This window comes from Ailuropoda melanoleuca, chromosome 8 (genome assembly GCF_002007445.2).
Source record: "Ailuropoda melanoleuca isolate Jingjing chromosome 8, ASM200744v2, whole genome shotgun sequence".
NCBI lineage: Eukaryota > Metazoa > Chordata > Mammalia > Carnivora > Ursidae > Ailuropoda > Ailuropoda melanoleuca.
In genome coordinates, this window is record NC_048225.1 from 122,344,444 (window position 1) to 122,362,332 (window position 17,889).

Below are 17,889 nucleotides of genomic sequence, written 5' to 3' on the forward strand. Positions count from 1 at the left end.
TTAGACTTTCTGAGGATAGTGGACATTCTAGGGGTCTGAAGTGCTTCCGTTTCGGTTGTTTGGTCTATGGCTTCTTGTTAATTAGCAGGGTTGGCTTAAAGGTCACCCAGCACAGTCAGCCCCATCATCTGGAATGGAAGAAGGTCTGAGCAGTGAAAATCACTCAAGCTATGAACTGCATTTGGAAATTGTATCTTCACTAACAGGCAGAAGCTCTATATATCTTGCTATCTGAGCTCTGAAGCTCATTTGCTGACCATGTCAAGGACAAAGAAAACCTGTTTCTTAATTGCAGAAAGGGTGAGTCTCTGCTCACCTGTGAAGGGGCGGCAGGCTACTCCCACCAAAAATGTCTTTCTTACCTTCACATGAGTCACTGGCATTCTGTCTCTGTCTCTGTGACTTTTGAAAAAGGTCTCTCCATGGACCCAAAGACAGCAGTGACCCTCGCATGTTTTCACAATGCTGGTACAACATGAGAAGCCAGAATGGTGGTGGTGGGGATGTCTCTGTTAGCAGAGAAGGATCTTACATGTACTAATCCTTCCAGGGAATTGGCACTCAGTGAGCAGAAGAAAAGTCTTCACAATAGCTACCAGCCTGGTGAGATGGGTGCGCTGTACAGGGCCAAGGCAGGCTACGAGAAGCATCCACGTGACACGCTTTGTTAAATCCTCCTATTGTGTGCCAGGAAGTGTACTGGCTGGTGTGAAAGCGAAAAGCTTCAATCATAGTCTCCATCTTCATAAATGGCACCATCAAAGGGAAAACCAGATAGATACTTGAAAAACATATATTAGAATGTAGTTTATAAAATCTTTGGAAGTCCAGAGGCAAGAGCAATCAATTCTGCCCGGAGTTGGGTGGAGGAGTCAGAAAAGTCTTCATGGATAAGGGGTCACTTGAATTTGGTACTGAAGGATGAAGACGAACTCACTCCAGGCACAGAAGACGGTAAAAGCAGTCCAGAGAAAACCTAAGAACAGAGACACAGAGGTGCAAAAGTACCTATTTGGAGGACAACAGGTACTTTGGAACAGCTCCAGCCAACAAAAGGTATTGAACAGGAGAAGGCCTGAGTCAGCTTTACATCTTAGAAAGGGGATTCCGATGGTAGTGCGGGAATGGGGTAGAAGGAGGCATCTGGGCCAAGGATGGCCAATTGGAAACTCACCTGCTTAAGCAGACTAGGTGGGAGCAATGGAAGACCTGACTAAGACAAAGGCCATGGGGGTGCGAGGAGGGAACTCCTGTCTGATGTAGACACTGGATGCTTTGGATAGATTTTTTTTTTAAATCATATGTGTATGGTTTCCAAGTGTGCAAAACACTGTCATCTTCATGATTTGATGTCGGTCATTCCCTAAACACTTTGAGGTAGGCAGAGAAATCATCTAATGATGATATTTCATTTTATTTTATTCTTCATTTAATCCAAGGTTTCAAGCTTATTTTCATAAAATTGAACAAAATAGTTTCTTATGATTTTTTTTCTCTGTTCCTGTATTAATTTTGTCCTTGTCTTTTCTTTTTTTCTCACTTTTTATTTTTAGGTGAAGTATAGTTGACATATGATGTTATGTTAGTTTCAGGTGTACAACATGGTGACTTGATCATTCTACACATTATGCAATGCTCAGCACAAGTGGAGCCACCATCTGCCACCATATAACGCTATTATGATACCACTGACGATATTCCCTACGCTGTACTTTTCATTCCTGTGCCTTAATTTATTATATAACTGAAATTTTGTACCTCTTCGTTTCCTTCACCTATTTCTCCTATCCCCCCACCTCCCTCCTCTCTGGCATATATGTACGTATATATGATATACATATGATATATGACATACTATATATGTATATATATATATTTATCACATCTTCTATATCCATCCATCGACCAGTGGACACTTAGGTTGCTCCCATATAATGATGCTATTTTAGAGAGACAGAAGAAACTGAAACCAAAAAAAGAAGGGGGGATGTTGTCCAAACCATGGGACCTTCCTCCAGGACAGTGAGCCTAAGAGATACCAACAGGACCAGGGATGCATGAAGGTGAGGGGATGTGGAAGTGTCAGGAGAGCAGAGAGACAATCAGAAAGGAGGTGAGATCAACTTCCCCTGGTCATTGCCATCAATACACAAACATGTGTTTGTGTTTCTGACCTGTAAACAAGGAGAAGAAAACCCGCCTTGATTCCATTGTCCTTACATGCTACCATCCCGGTCCCCCAAAACATTGTCTAAACTTGCTGTCTCCAAAGCCTCTCTTTCCATTCTCCCTTGAACCGATTCTGAAAAGGCTTTCCTCACCCCTACTCCCCAGCAGTTCTTGTCAAGGTCATGAAAACTTCTCTCTGTCCAGACCTAATGATCAATTCTCAGTCTTTGTCTCACCTCAACTACCTGCAGCCTTGATCACAGCTGATCGCTCCCATCCTTGGCTGCACTCTCTTCACCAGGCTCTCAGGATGCCCACTGTCTTGTTTCCTCCTGTCTTCCTGGCTCTTCTTCCTCTGTCTCTCATGGGTTCTTCCTCTTCTACCACATCTCCATGTGGGAGTGGCCCAAGGCTCTGACCGGGGTCATCTTTTCTAGTGACGCTCACTTCCGGGGTGATCTCAATCACTCACTCGGCTTTAAATTTCTTCTGTTGCTGAAGACTGGCAAATTTAAACCTTTCTACTTTCAGCCTTGATCTCTCGTCTGAAGTTTAAACCCATATATTCAACTTCCACTCAACATCTCTTCGTTTTTCTAAGTAAATATCCCAAACTCAATGTATCAAAAACTAAAATTCTAATATCCACATTCCGCCAAAAACATGTTTCACTCTCAGAATTCCCTATTCTTCCAGCTGCTCAGCAAGATTTCCAGGAGCCATCTTTGGCTTTTCTCACATACTTCACATCTGATCTAGCCCCCGTTTCTGTGGGTTCTACCTTCAAAATGCATCCAGAATCTAACCACTGCCCACCAGTCCCCCTGATACCACCCTATTCTAAGCACCACCATTTCTTCCCCAGACGACTGCATGTTACGGGTTGAACTGCACCCCCGACACACACGAAAAAGCTGAAGTCCTAACCCCCAGTACCTCCGAATGTGACTTTATTTGGAAATAGAGTCATTGTAGGTGTGATCAAGTTAAGAAAAAGTCATTTAGGAGGGAGCTTAATTCGATCTGACTAGACAGACACACCCAGAGGGAAGGTGACCTGGAGACACACAGAGAGGACAGCCATGTGAAGACAGAGGCAGAGATGGTGTCATGCTGCCACAAGCCAAGGACCTGGAGCTACCAGAAGCTGGAAGACACAGGAAGGATCCTACCCTAGAGGCTTCGAAGAGAACATGGTCCAGTCAACAGGTTGATTTTCGACCTCTAGTCTCCTGACCTGTGAGGGAATAAAATACCTGCTGTGTTAAGCCAGCCAGCTTACAGCAGCTCTTACAGCACCTCCAGCAAATGAACACACCGCACGGCCTCCTCACTGGTCTTCCTGCTCCCACTCTTCCCCTAAATTCATTCCCAACAGAACAGCACAAATAATCCTCCAAATATAAATCACACCCTGTCATGTCTCTACTCAAAACCCTCACCTGGCTCGCCACCTTACTCAGAAGACTATCAAAGTCCCCACAAGATCATGATCGATGAGGCTCCACATGTCCCCATTACCCATGACCTCACCTTTTACTACTGTCTCTCTCCTGTACTCCCATCTGGCCACCTTCCTGTTCTTCCAACGTGTCAGGCATTTTCACACGTTAGCATCTATGCTCTAGCAGTTTCCTGGAAGACTATTTCCCCAGATATTCACATCCTTCAAACCTTGGCCTCAATGTCAAGGAGACATTGTGTCCTTGAAATCTCCCACCTTGACCATCCTCTTTACTACAGTAATCTGCCCCGCCCTCATAACCCTAATTCCCTTAATCCTGATCTGCCTCTTCTTTTCTGCCATAGCACTTACCGTCTCCTATCATACTTTATATTTTCTTATCTACTCCATTCATCTTTTCTATCTACCTCATCGCTTCTCGGCCTTTTGGCTAAGATCAAGCGTACTATCTACCTCGACCCACTAGAATGTAAGTTTCAAGAGGCAGACGTTTTTGTTGCTTTTGTTCACTGTTTCATCCTAAGTATCTCAAACAGTACATAGCACATATTGGAATTTAATTAATATTGGTTGAAGTATCCAATAAATTTTTTTATCATTTTTCCTAGAGATAGTCCTAGGTTAAACATTGACAGAAACAGTGGTTTGAGTGTGTGTATGTGTGTGTGTTAAGGAAGGGATGCAAGTTGGAATTGGGTTTAAATCCCAATCCTGCCAATTTCCAACTGGATAAGCTAAAGTGAGGTATATCAAATGTTTCAATTCCATCATGGTAGAATGAACCCAATGCAATATATATTCCAATATAATATAACAATTCTTGCATCACACAGTTGGGAAGAATAAATTTGAAAATATATGCGAGTGTTCTGGTACACTAGAAAACATTCTATGAATACTGTAATTGGTAGCATTTTGTGTGTACTGATTTTTTTCTTTATAGCTCTATTTTTTGTCAACATTCTCGGATTAACCTAGGAATTTAGTTCACCAGGAAGACGTGGTGTGGAAGAAATGGCATCTGGTTTGGCACAGGGCCCTTGTTTTGGCTTGCAGACAGCAGCACATAAAGGCCCTTGCCATGAGGGAGGGTCGTGAGGTGCCTGTAGGACAAGCTAACTAACTAGACAATGTCATATTGTCCTGTGCTTTCTCTGGCTTTACCTCTGACGTGCACAGCACAATTATCCCTACCCTTCTATTTTTTATAGCACTTTTGACTCACTGGAAATGAACCTAAGCCAACTATCTCTCCTTGGGCTTTTTCCTTAGCTCCAAATTCAGATGTTCAGTCTAAAGAAATCTTGGCTGAGGTGAAAAATTCCTTTAAACTCATGTGTTCTGAACATTAACTTGCTCAACAATATTCTTGCCAGCCAAAGGAAAAGGCGTACTGAGGAGGAGGAGGAATGCCAAAGAGCTCCAGACCCAGAGTTAGGATGGATTCTGGTACCAGTTCTCTTTCCAACAAGATATGGAATCCTCAGATAATTTGCCCTCTTAACTTAGGTGTCTTTGATCTTATTTGTAAGTAGGGGGGGGAAAGCTATTTTCATTTTCTCTAAATCTTGAGATTGCCATGTTGACAGTTAAATCCATCTTTGGATTTAGAATCCTGGCAGATTCCACATGTAGGGGGCTTAGGGATATGGGTTGGGCAGAAGGAACTGCAGCAGTGTGGAATGGGCAAGCAGCTTTGAGTGACCATCCAGATTTGGTCCAGAGATCTCTGAGCTGGATGATGTCCTGCTCCAAAAGGTAGTTCCTTCTTCTGCAAAACAGAAAAATAACACCCACCACATTACATAAGGATTAAATAGTGTCATATACATGACATATTCACTGCAGGGCTTAGCATATAGCAGAAGCCCCCCAAATGGTAGCAATTATTATATTTGAAATAACCTTGAAGTCACATTTGTAATTACCATTCACCAAAAGAGCTATATTAACTAGAAGAGATAAAATAGTTAGGAATTTTTTTTTTAAGAGATGAGTCTTGTATTGGGCCCAAAGTTTGCATGGAGTTTTCACAATTAGAGGTGGACATGGTTGCAGGAGGGGATGTTGCCTCCTGCCATGCTGTGGAGCAAAGTTTGCTCTGTTCCCGCTCAGCTGAGCGGCTTGAATTGACCAAAGCAATGGTTATCGAGAAGCCTCGTCCCCTGCTAGCGGGGCAGGAACGTGTGAGGCAAGTATTACACACTGCTGAACCAGGCCCCAGACATGCCTCACAGATTTTATAGAAAGAACTCTTCTTATGTCCACGGGGGGTGGGATTCAAATGGAAAGCCAGCAGATGCAGTTTATGGACAGAAAGAAATGCACAGGAAAGTGATGTCACAAAAATTTACCAATTGCCACACTAAGATTCGCCCTGTTGATGCTCATGCCACTCCGAATGATGATGTGATGGTCCAGGTGACTGGGCTGCTCTCTAATAACCAGGATTTGAGAGATTCACGCAGGCATTTGTCCTTGATCCTAAGGGCTCTGTTGCAAATAAGTCCTACGTTCACGGTATCTATCTTCAGATACCAAGATGAGGTCTTTGGTGGCTTTGTCACTGAGCCTCAGGAGGAATCTGAGGAAGAGGCAGAGGAACCTGAAGAAAGACAGCAGATACCTGAAGTGGTACCTGATGCTTCTGGAACTTTCTATGATCAGACTGTCAGCAATGACTTGGAAGAACATATAGAGGAACCTGTTGCTGAATCAGAACCAGAGCGAGAACCTGGGTCTGAAATCCAAGAGGAACAGTCTGAGCCAGTATTAGAAGAAACTGCTTCTGAGGATACACAGAAGAGTTTTTTCCAGCACCTACGGATGTAGCTCAGACCACACAGGAAGACTTAAGGACATTTTCTTGGGCATTGGTGACCTTTCACCCAGTGGAGCTGTTTCAGTTACTGGGATACCACCTCATGCTGTTCAAGTACCAGCTTCACAGCCTCGACCAGAGTCTAAGTCTGAATCTCAGATTCCCCACCAAGGCCTCAGAAGGATCAAAGAGTGTGAGAACAACGAATAAATATTCCTCCCCAGGGGGGACCTAGACCCATCCATGAGGTTGATGAGCAAGGTGATGTTGAACCCAAAAAAACCACGAGACACCCTGATGGTCACCAACCTGCCCCATGAAGTGGACAAATTGAAGCTTAAAGATTTTTTTCAAAGTTATGGGAATGTGGTGGAGCTCTGCATTAACAGTGGCAGTTAATGACCCAGTCTGGGGTTTGTTGTGTTTGATGATTCTGAGCCCCTTAGCAACAGGCCCATCGTGTTCAGAGGTGAGGTCCATCTGAATATGGCAAAGAAAACTCGAGATGCCCCCGGGAAGGAGACTCTCGAGATAACCACCTGTGGGGATCTGGAGGCCCTGGAGGTTGGCCGGGTGGTGGAGGCCTGGTGCAGAAACCAGGATTCGGAGTGGGAAGGGGAATTATTCCAAGGCAGTGAATTACTCCTCATTGATCCCCAGGCAGCAGTACAAATCTTCCAGCTCCTTCCGAATGGTAAATTTCTTGCACAAGCATTTGATGTCCTGGACTATGACCCTAGTCTACAATAAACTGTTTAAGTTTGTACAATTTTACTTTGTGTAATGATGTGTGCTCCATCTCCCTCCCTCCCTTCTCCTCACCTTTGGGCCCTTTACTTCCAATTTTGTGGAATCATATTTGAGGAAAAATAGATTTTTAAAGATTTAAGGACTGAATTTCCTTGCTTTACTTTAGCAAATACAGACTGGATTTTTTTTAACAGCCACTTCCCCCAAAGCAATGTGTCTTGCTTATTACTTACATTTGGTATGCTTCATTTGCTGGAATATTTCTTATTTTCTATGTGTTTCAAAAGTCTATGAGAAACACAGGATTTGATAAACATCTTGACAGCAGGAAAGAAAAGAATTTTCACAAGTAGAAAGAATAACGGCCCTTTATGTGGGAGAATGATCATGAACAACGCTGAGAAGGTAGAAAGGAGCATAGGGTCTTTTGGAAGGAAAAGTACAAAATCAAATGATTTAGGGGCAAATGATAGAATCATTAGAAGATAATCAGATAGTGAGGTAGATATTTGTTGCTATTGTCCATCCGGCTGTCATCCGCACCCCTTAGTCAAGTAAAAGGACCCTCCCTGTTTGTGAAAAAACCATCTCATGCTATTCAGGAAGGAATGACACCTCCCTCCAATGAAACAGGAATTACCAAGTACAAATGAGCAATCAGCTATTACAAAACACTTGAAGAAACTAAAACCATTAAAGAGGCAAAAAGTTCCCCACATTGAGGGACTAAATACTTGAAGAGGCAGAATAAATAAAACAAGACGAAGCCCTCATTAGAAGAAATGTAAATATCTTCAGAGAGCTATGCAAGGATTTTCTATTCATAACAAATCAACTTCAAAGAAATTGGAGATTAATAGTTCAAAAAGGAAAGAAGAAGGCTACATAGTTAAAGAGGGGATTTAGGGGATTAGATCATTGAGTGAGTGAGAAAAGTCTTTTAAAACACAACACAAGAGGTGGAACAGATGACATAAAACTGAGGATATCAATCACATGAGGCAAATTCGAATGGAGCTTTAGAAAGAATTTCTACTGGGTTTATATTGTTGGAAAGGGTGAAATCCAGAGCTGCCCACTGGCATATGGAAGATAAAGCCAAGCAAATAAAAGGAGAATTGAGCAATAAGGAAGGACAACTCTAGAATTCCACTACCGGCCATGATGGAGAAACAGGGACTGGACTTACCTTCTACATAATACTATAGCGAATGGGACAGAATATATGAAGAAGCAGTCTTAAGACACTGGAGAGCAGGCAAAGCAGATCTCATTTCTCTATGAGACAGACGACCAACTAGAAGATTTTCCAGGTTACCACACAGAAAGGAGAAACCCAAAGAGCCAGAGATGAGAATACAAGGAGGCCAAGTCAGTGAGATGTGATGGAATGGGAATACCCAAAAGAAGAGATGCATGGAAAGAAAGCTTCAGAGAGGTCTGTAGAAAAGTCCCCTTGAAACTCTGGCTGAGTATTGATCTGTGCCTTAACAGAAAAAAAGACCCAAAAGAACAGAACCAATGGAGTTAACAATGAAGGACATTAAAACAGCTGTTTTAAATATACTCTACATGAGGGCTGGCAAACTTTCTGTAATGGGCCAGATAGTATATATTACTGGATGTGAAGGCCAGATGGTCTCTCCGTCACAACCACTCAACTTGGCCACCGCAGGGCAAGAGCAGCTATCGACAAGCCACAAATGTTCAAAAACTGGAAACAACCCAGACAACCATCAGCTGGCATGTGGATAAACCACTGTGGTACATCCACCACTGGAACGCTAGTCACCAATAAAATGGATAAGCCACTTCAACAGCACAATAAAGGGATGAATCTTAAGAGCATTTTGCTGCGTGGAAAAAAGCCAGTCTCAAAATGTTTCATACTATATGTTTGCCCTTATAAAAAATTCTAGAAAAGGCAAGACTCTCATGATAAAAAGCATTATTGGTGGTTGCCAGGGATCAGGGGTGGGAAAGAGGGGACTGACTGCAAGAAAGTGTGAGGGAACTTTCTGGAGTCATGAAAATGTTCTATACCACGATCACAGTGATGGTAACAAAAATTCTTCATATTTTTCAAAACTCATTAACTGCACACTTTAAAAGGGTATTTTTATAAGGTAGATTTTTTTAAAAAATCAACTATAGAGATCTTAGAAATTAACAGGTTAAGAATTGAAGTATAAAGCTGGGCTTTGTAATTGGCTGAACGACACAATGTAAGCAGCTGAAGAGTGAATCAGCATGCTGGCAGATACGGCCATGAAATTCTCCCCCAAAAGTGCATAGCTTTCAAAGAATGGAAAGTATGGTATAGTTAGGAAATGTGCAGTACAGACCTAAAAATTCAATTTTTTAACTGTGCGTATGAATGTATGTACATGAATGTTAATGGAGGGGCAAGCTGGAAGGACACATGCCCAAATGTTCAAGTAGAAATGAGAAGTAGAGGGGAGGAAGGAGACCTTTCACATTTTGTTCCATTTGTTAATTAAGCCCTTCTTTTCCCTACTCTATTCTAGAACTCACAGGAAACAATAGCAAAGAAAATCAAAGTACCAACGTATTAGCAGGGCTGAAACTCCAAATTCTGTTCTGATAATGGACTGAAGCCCAAGGCCTAAAGATGGGTTTCAAAGGCCTCCTCCTCATCCTGAGCCCACACCCAGATTTCTAATTAGCCACAAGGATAGAAGGCCAAAGAGATGGGAGTGCCTGAGAACACTGAAGGAATAAAAGGGAGAGAGCTCTCAATGCCAGGCTCTTCTCTTGTAGTCTTGGCCATATGAAATAAATGTAAAGAGCATTTGGAAGGAGAAAATGACACAGACAGACAGACAGACAGACAGACCTGGTCCTTAGGTTAAGAGCAGCTAGGGCGGGGAGCAGGGGAAGCAGAGAAGAAAGCCCTGTGCCTGACCCCATGGTACCTCTTCCCAAGGGTAAAGGGTGGTTCCCAGCCCCAACCTTAGAATCAGACTAGTGTCATCTGCTTTGGGCGAGGGATAAGAAAGAAAGTATGAAGCACTTTCCCTTGGGTAAGAAGAATAGCTAAGAGCTTGTCCTCTCCTCCATTCCACACTCCCATGTGGAACTGGCTACCTATTCCACAGAGCCCTGTGCAGAGCCCTATGCAGGGCCTCTCGTTCAAAACTTACTAAGAAATTCAAAATGGCAGCAGCAGAGCACTTAACCCCGCCCAGGGCCCTCTGAGTGCCAGGCTCTGTGAGACTGCGTACCCATGAAGGTGGCCCTGCCCCATCGTATATCACTCTTTGAAAATGCTGTGCTTTATAGGCTAGCCTTTGGCCAACAGGGAGTGGCTGGAGGAGAGAGATTGAGACCATTGGGGAATCTGGGAGACACTTTGTTGACACTTACTTCTTCTCTGTATCTGTATCAGTCAGGGTCTCAGCAGAAACAGATGGTATCCTCGAAAAGGGATGGTTTAAGAGAGTTTTAATTTTTTTTTTAAAGATTTTATTTATTTATTCGACAGAGACAGAGATAGCCAGCAAGAGAGGGAACACAAGCAGGGGGAGTGGGAGAGGAAGAAGCAGGCTCATAGCAGAGGAGCCTGATGTGGGGCTCGATCCCATAACGCCGGGATCACGCCCTGAGCCGAAGGCAGACGCTTAACCGCTGTGCCACTCAGGCGCCCCTTAAGAGAGTTTAATAAGAGGACTTTACATGAAAGTGTGGCAGAATTCAGAGAGGATGGAAAGCCGTATGCTTCCTAGGTGAAAGAACAAGGGGAAGGCGTGGCCCCTAGAACTCCACAGGCAGAGCAAGGGAATGTCCACGGTCTTCCATGAAGGGATAAACCAGTCAACCAAAGGTACTGGGGACGTGGGTTAGAAGAAAAATACCCTAACCCTTCTCACCTCCTGCCCCTGGATCTCCTGCCAGGGCTTCCCACTGGCAGAAGTAGAAGCCAGAGGGCCGGGCAGCTGGATAATGCTGCCCATGAAGGTCTGCCTTCAGGGCACAGAACGGAAGTGCTGGAAAAGGATTCTGGAGGTACAGATGGAAAGTGCAGCTTGGAACCAGTGAGACAGGAGGGCAAAGGTAGCCCACAGGGGCTCCTGAAAAGAGTTGGGAAAGGTTATTAAGGTCACATCCAGCCCATACTAGTCACAAATACACAGCATATTCTCTCTCTATCTCCAATTAGAACCAGTGTCCAACTTAGCTCACCAGGACGGTTACACAGTGAGCACCTAATGGCACCAGAGACCAAATAATATAATGCCAGCCATGTAAAAATGCCCCAGATTTAGACCATGCAATCTCTCTCCCAGAAATAAGGAAGTCAAAGCCTACAATGTAAGATATGTGAGAAGAGGGAAAGGCGCCGTGGGGACAATCGTCTGAGAAAGCGTGAATATAGGGGATCTCCTGATAAGCGTGACCTCTTTAAGGAATATTTAAGATGCAATGATGGCAGAGGTTCCCCGTAGCTGATTTCAGAGAAGAGCAGTCAATTAAGCAATTCCAGGGGCTGGAGATCATTCTGTATCCCATAAACACTGTCAACGTTCCCCATGCAGTAACAGTCTGTGCCGAAAAATCTAAAGCAATTACTTTTGTCCTCCCAGCCTTTCGAGCACCTACTTCAATCAGAAGAAAGGTTAAAACAAGTGCTAAATATGCCCTTTGTCACCATACGGGCAGCGCCGTGCTTGATGGAAGCATTGGTGAGGCTGATTCCTTTAAGCCTTTTTGGGGCCAGGTGACAAGGGTGGTCAATTGGGACACTCAAAAACAGCAATCGCCCAAAGAACTGGGAACAGGAACATTTGAAATCAATATCCCTTGAAAAATAAAGTGCAGCTCATTGCGTTCCTATTATAATTTTACTTTGCCTCTGCTCTAGCCCGGAAACAGTAATGACAGTTGAAAACCATTTATTTACTCATTCCTTCCCTCACGGCATTTTGTTTTGTTGCATTCATTTTGCTGCCTTTTCATCTCTAGCTATATGTGGGACATTTTGATAATAAAAGTCAAGGAAAAACATTTCACTGTAATGTCATCCTCTAGCTGTGTGACCTCAGGCAAGCCAATTCACAGAAAAATAGCCTTTAGAAGCTGCAATGAATCTTAGCACCATTTCCAAAAACTCACTGTATGGATGGGACATATAGGGTTAGGGAAGGGCGAAGTCTCCAAGAAAGTGGGTGTAAGAGTTTATCCTCACAATATCCTCTTTAGCATTGCCCCCTCTTCAGCATTGAACAAATATTTGTTGTTGTTTATGGTTTTTTTCACTCTGAAATTCCATGACCTCATCCTGAGCTCAGTCTGTCTCCGCTTCACACTACTGCTCAGTAAACCTTATTAAGACACTCATGTCATTTCATCACCCCCATTGTGCCGCAAATGGTAGGTATGACTTCTCGTGAATTATTTAAACTTTCAGTCTTGGTTTCTTTATGTGTCAAGTGAAATATAAATAGGATAATGTGGGTAAAGTATTTGCAAAGTGCTTGGCCCATAGGAGTACTCAATAAATGGTAACTTGTGTTATTGGTGGTGGTGGTGGTGGTGTGGGACGGTGGAGACAGTCCACAGTGTCATCTTTCTGATTCCTATATTAGGCTGCTAACCCTGTAGATTGGAAGGAATGTTAGGAAAAGTGTCTTGAGATGGAATTGTGGTACTACCTGTGATAACCAATGATGATAACAATAATTGATAACCTCAGACAGTCGCTGGATATCCTCATGGCTCATCCGTCAGTGTGAGAGTATAGCGCAGACACACATGCACACAGAGTAGATACTCAAGAAATACTTGCAGAACGAACGAATGGCATGGGACTGAGTGTTGACAGGGTTTTGACAAAGTAAGATGGCGCACTAGCTTACTGTAGAGGACAAGGCGTTCGCTGTAACCAGGTTACCCTCTACTACAAATCACGAGTGTGAAGAACTCACAGAGGCAGAAGCAGATACCAAAACCTTGGGATCACAGTGCCATGTTTATTTCTATCACAGGTGCTGTTGGTAAACATCCATGGGGGGATACGGAAAGATGTGGTTGAAAACAAGAAATTGAGGAGAAAATGATGCATTTTACCTCATGAAAAACAACAGTTTGCTCTGTGGTAGGTTCTTGCACTGGTAATATTTAGAAGAGTCAAATGACACAGAAAACACAATCACTTGGGGGGGAATTTAAATGATGACGATTATTTACAAAATTCAATGTAGTTATATTCAGCCTGCTCTCTGCTACCTTAAATAAAATTCACACACACACACACACACACACACACACACACGCGTGCGTGCACGCATGCGCGAACGCACACCGGGGCCACCCTAACTGAATGAGTCCAGCAACACAGTCCCAGCTTATTTCCTGCATTGAGAGATCAGACTTTTCTTTGAGACCAGACCACATCTATACCTCCGTTTCTCCCAAGCGCTCCTTCTCATCCACTTACCACTCTGTATATACTCCCCCTGGTGTTCTCCCCTCTTTCTAGAACATCAACTATCACCCACCTGCTGATTGCTGGCAAATCTATAATTTCAGTCGAGACCTATCTCTGGAGCAGCACATCCATCTAACGGCGGCCCCGCAGTCATGCCAGACACCACTCCCAGCGCCGAGGACATCCTGCTTCTCCTCTTACTTCTTCATGTTCTGCACCTCTTTGGGCAACACCATCCTCCCAGTCACTCAAGTCTGAGTCACGTCTATCGAGTTCATCCCCTCTGCCACTGTGGCTCCTTCACATGCCCACCAGGTCATCTCACTCCCAGGGATATTTCTAGTATAACACTTCTAGTATAATGCATTGACCTATAATTATTCATTTGTACCGTTTCCTGCCTCTTGGGTCTCTGAGCTTTTCAAAAGTAGAAAGTTCAGCACGCAGCAAGCACTCAATGGGTGATTGCTAAATACAGCACGGGATTTTACTGAGCCCGAGTTGACCCCTGAGTTTACCCATGTAACCCTGACACAGAGCGTTAGGGCTGCAACTCACCTGCCTATGGCCATTCCTTTCATCTGCTGGACTACAGAGAGCAAGGTTATGAAGCCTTCTCTCTGAGCTCAGTTACTCACCAGAATCCACGCACCTCTTAGACCAGCCGCACCACGCTGAGTGTGCAGTGGCCCCCAGCAGTTTGGCCCCCTCCCAGATCCTAAGGAACCTAAAACCTCAGGGAGAAAGGTGAGATCTGAGGAGTGTTTAATCCAGAGATGGTAGACTTGGAAAGGACACAGATATACATAGTTTATTTGTGAAATACTATTCTCCTTGAAAGTAGATTTAGCTAAGTAATCATAAAGACTGCCAGTTGATTTATATTCCTGTTAAGATGCAAATATGTCATCCGATCCAAGATATAGAATCTCACTGTCTCCTGTCTCAATATCACCATCTAATAAAAGGAACAATCTGCATATTATGTGACCTAGTATTTCTTGTCATGTCATTTACTTCCTTCTTACAAGTACGAGACCAACCTTGAAACAGATTCTGGCTCTTCTATGAGTGAGAAGCAGATGCAGAAATGTTGAGAAAATGTTCGTTTGCATCACAGTATGTATATCCTAGGGATGTGTCCGTTAGCTTCACGGCGAGGCTCGTTTCACAATGGATACATATATCAAAATATCACACGGCACATCAGAAATATATACAACTTTTATTTGTCAATTTTACCTCAATGAAGCCAGAAAAAAAAATGTACATCCTAGAAGAGCTTTCTTTTAAGGGGGAGGAATATATATTGTTAATAGGAGAGATTTGATTAGATCTAAGATAAATCTCCCAACTCAAATAATATTAAGCAAAGAAAAAATAGAATGCAACATCATATATGTGCTCTAACGTAAAAATATCTATATATTTAAGTAAACACTGAAAGAAATCAGAGAGTAAAATATACTTTAAGAGTGTGGGTAGTGGGATTATATGGAAAATTTTCTTCATGTCACAGATGTCAATGTTAACATTTTTAAGGTGAAAGTGTAATTTTAAAATTTTAATATATTAATCCTCTTTCCCTATTAATTAACTACAGTTCAAATGCCAGCCTGCATCTCCTCAATGAAATTATTTTAGGTTTTCAAGTATATAAAACTACGTTGAATCTCAGCCTCCAAACAATTCGTAAAGTTCTGTTTTTCCCTTCACCCTGACTTCGGAGGCTACCCAGGATAATCTACACATCTTCAAGGCTGCCTGGTCTTCGAACTCTGTATTGGAGCTCAGGTATCACAAATACAGTAGACACAAGTCCACACCCGATTCGATGCAGCAGGGAGGGCAGCCAGGTGTCTGGCTCGGATGATACGCGTGAGAATCCAGCGGAGGTAAAACATCAACCCGGAGCCCCCACAGCAAAGCTTGTGTCATCTCACCTTCCACCACTGCCCCTTCCTCTTGGCCGGCCCTGTGGCCAGGGAGCTTGCAAAGAGCAGAGGAGCTCCTTTCCAGTGAGGACAGTCTGCAGATCTTTCTGCCATTCACTGAATATTCATGTACATCTCCTGAATATTAATATTTATGAAAATTCCCTGAATATGTGTCAGGTGTGTGACTATGAAAGAATCGTAGAAATTAATTATTTTATTTGAGTTCCCACCCATCGGATCAAATTTGCACACTGCAGGAAGAGCTGCAGAAAGCTGCCTGCAACCCGCCGGGTCTGATTCATCTCTCTTGAGGGCATGTGCTGGTTGTAGTTGATAATGGTGTCTCTAAAATTTGGGTCAAGGAGAGCTCCCTTAGCCTCATCTGACCGCTGGTTTATCAGTTAATTTCTCCTTGCGTCAAAGGGAGAAGGAAACTGATGGTCACATCATTAGGACAAGGGGAGAGGAATCCAACAGAGCGAGGGAGGATGGGGCTTGGGAAGAGAAATGTAGGACTGAGGGGTACCCGTCAGCCCCAGCATTACCAAGTGTCCCTTCTGTGAGCTCCGGGCCTCTGTGTCTTTGCTCATGCTACCCCTCCCACCCAAACAGTCAGCCTCTTTATTCTGCACCCACCCAGATTACACTCCGTTCAAAGTCCCGATCATATGGGAAACAAATAATCAAATCAAAAAATGGGCAGAAGATAAGAACAGACACTTTTCCAATGAAGACATACAAATGGCTAACACACATGAAAAAAGGTTCAAAATCATTAGCCATCAGGGAAATTCAAATCAAAACCACACTGAGATACCACCTTACGCCAGTTAGAATGGCAAAGATAGACAAGGCAAGAAACAACAATTGTTGGAGAGGATGTGGAGAAAGGGGATCCCTCCTACATTGTTGGTGGGAATGCAAGTTGGTACAGCCACTCTGGAAAACAGTGTGGAGGTCCCTTAAAAAGTTAAAAATTGAACTACCCTATGACCCAGCCATTGCACTACTGGGTGTTTACCCCAAAGATACAGACGTAGTAAAGAGAAGGGCCATATGCACCCCAATGTTCATAGCTGCATTGTCCACAATAGCTAAATTGTGGAAGGAGCCGAGATGTCCTTCGACAGATGACTGGATTAAGAAGTCCATATATACAATGGAATATCACTCAGCCATCAAAAAGAACGATTTCTCAACATTTGCAGCAACATGGATGGGACTGGAGGAGATAATGCTAAGCGAAATNAGCGAAATAAGTCAAGCAGAGAAAGACAATTATCATATGGTTTCACTCTTTATGGAACATAAGAAGTAGGAAGATCGGTAGGAGAAGAAAGGGATAAAGAAAGGGGGGTAATCAGAAGGGGGAATGAAGCACGAGAGACTATGGACTCTGGGAAACAAACTGAGGGCTTCAGAGGGGAGGGGGGTGGGGGAATGGGCTAGGCTGGTGATGGGTATTAAGGAGGGCACGTATTGCATGGTGCACTGGGTGTTATACGCAACTAATGAATCATCGAACTTTACATCAAAAACTAGGGATGTACTATATGGTGACTAACATAATATAATAGAAAATTATTATAAAAAAAAAAAAAGTCCCGATCACATCTGGCATTCCACCCCAGGTCCCTTTTGGTTGCTCTCATCTACACTGAACTCTTCACGAAATCACAGCAAAGGAAGAGCCATCTATGTGAAAAGACAAAGTTTCTTAATTTCTGCCACTGGCCTCTCAGACCTTTACAATTAGCACTGTCTCTGAGGTCTTCTCCTACATCTTGGTTCTTTTTTCCCACGCCCTGTCCTGCTGGGTGTGTCTAGCTGCAGGCTCTAGTCCCTTCAGTACATGTTGGTATTAGATCTAAAGGAATTTTCCTAAAACATTGCTTTGAGCCTGGAACTCCCTTCCTCAGAGAACTCAGAGAACTCCCTTGGCTCCTCACTGCTAATAGGAAAAGTTCCAATTCTTTAACTGAGTACCCTAGTCTCTCCAGTATATGGTTCCCACCTTCCCTAATATCATTGAACATTCTTGAGTTGCCAGAAAATGGAACCACTCCTCCCCCCTGCACAGCATGGCATGGTCCTTCCCCTGCTTGAACTGAGCGTCCTCTTTCCACTTATCTAAATTGCATGCCCCTCGTAAGCCTGTCTAGTCCACCCCAGCCCACGCCACCAATCTGTTCTCCCTTAACACTTGTATGCATTACCCAGAGCACTCATTTGGCAAGCACATATTACTTACAGTATTCTGGAATAAAAAAAAAAAAACAAACAAACAAAAAAAACAAAA

The 17,889-nt window shown here is 43.4% G+C and overlaps 1 non-coding gene and 1 pseudogene across 1 annotated transcript; both read left to right on the forward strand.

Moving 5' to 3' along the window:
* The first annotated feature begins 4,044 nt into the window (after window positions 1-4,044).
* On the forward strand, window positions 4,045-4,226 carry LOC117803644. Its single transcript, XR_004627584.1, has one exon. It is a non-coding gene; the product is annotated as a U2 spliceosomal RNA (small nuclear RNA).
* A 1,549-nt stretch (window positions 4,227-5,775) lies between these two features.
* Window positions 5,776-7,093, forward strand: LOC100479918 (annotated as a pseudogene).
* Window positions 7,094-17,889: the final 10,796 nt, after the last annotated feature.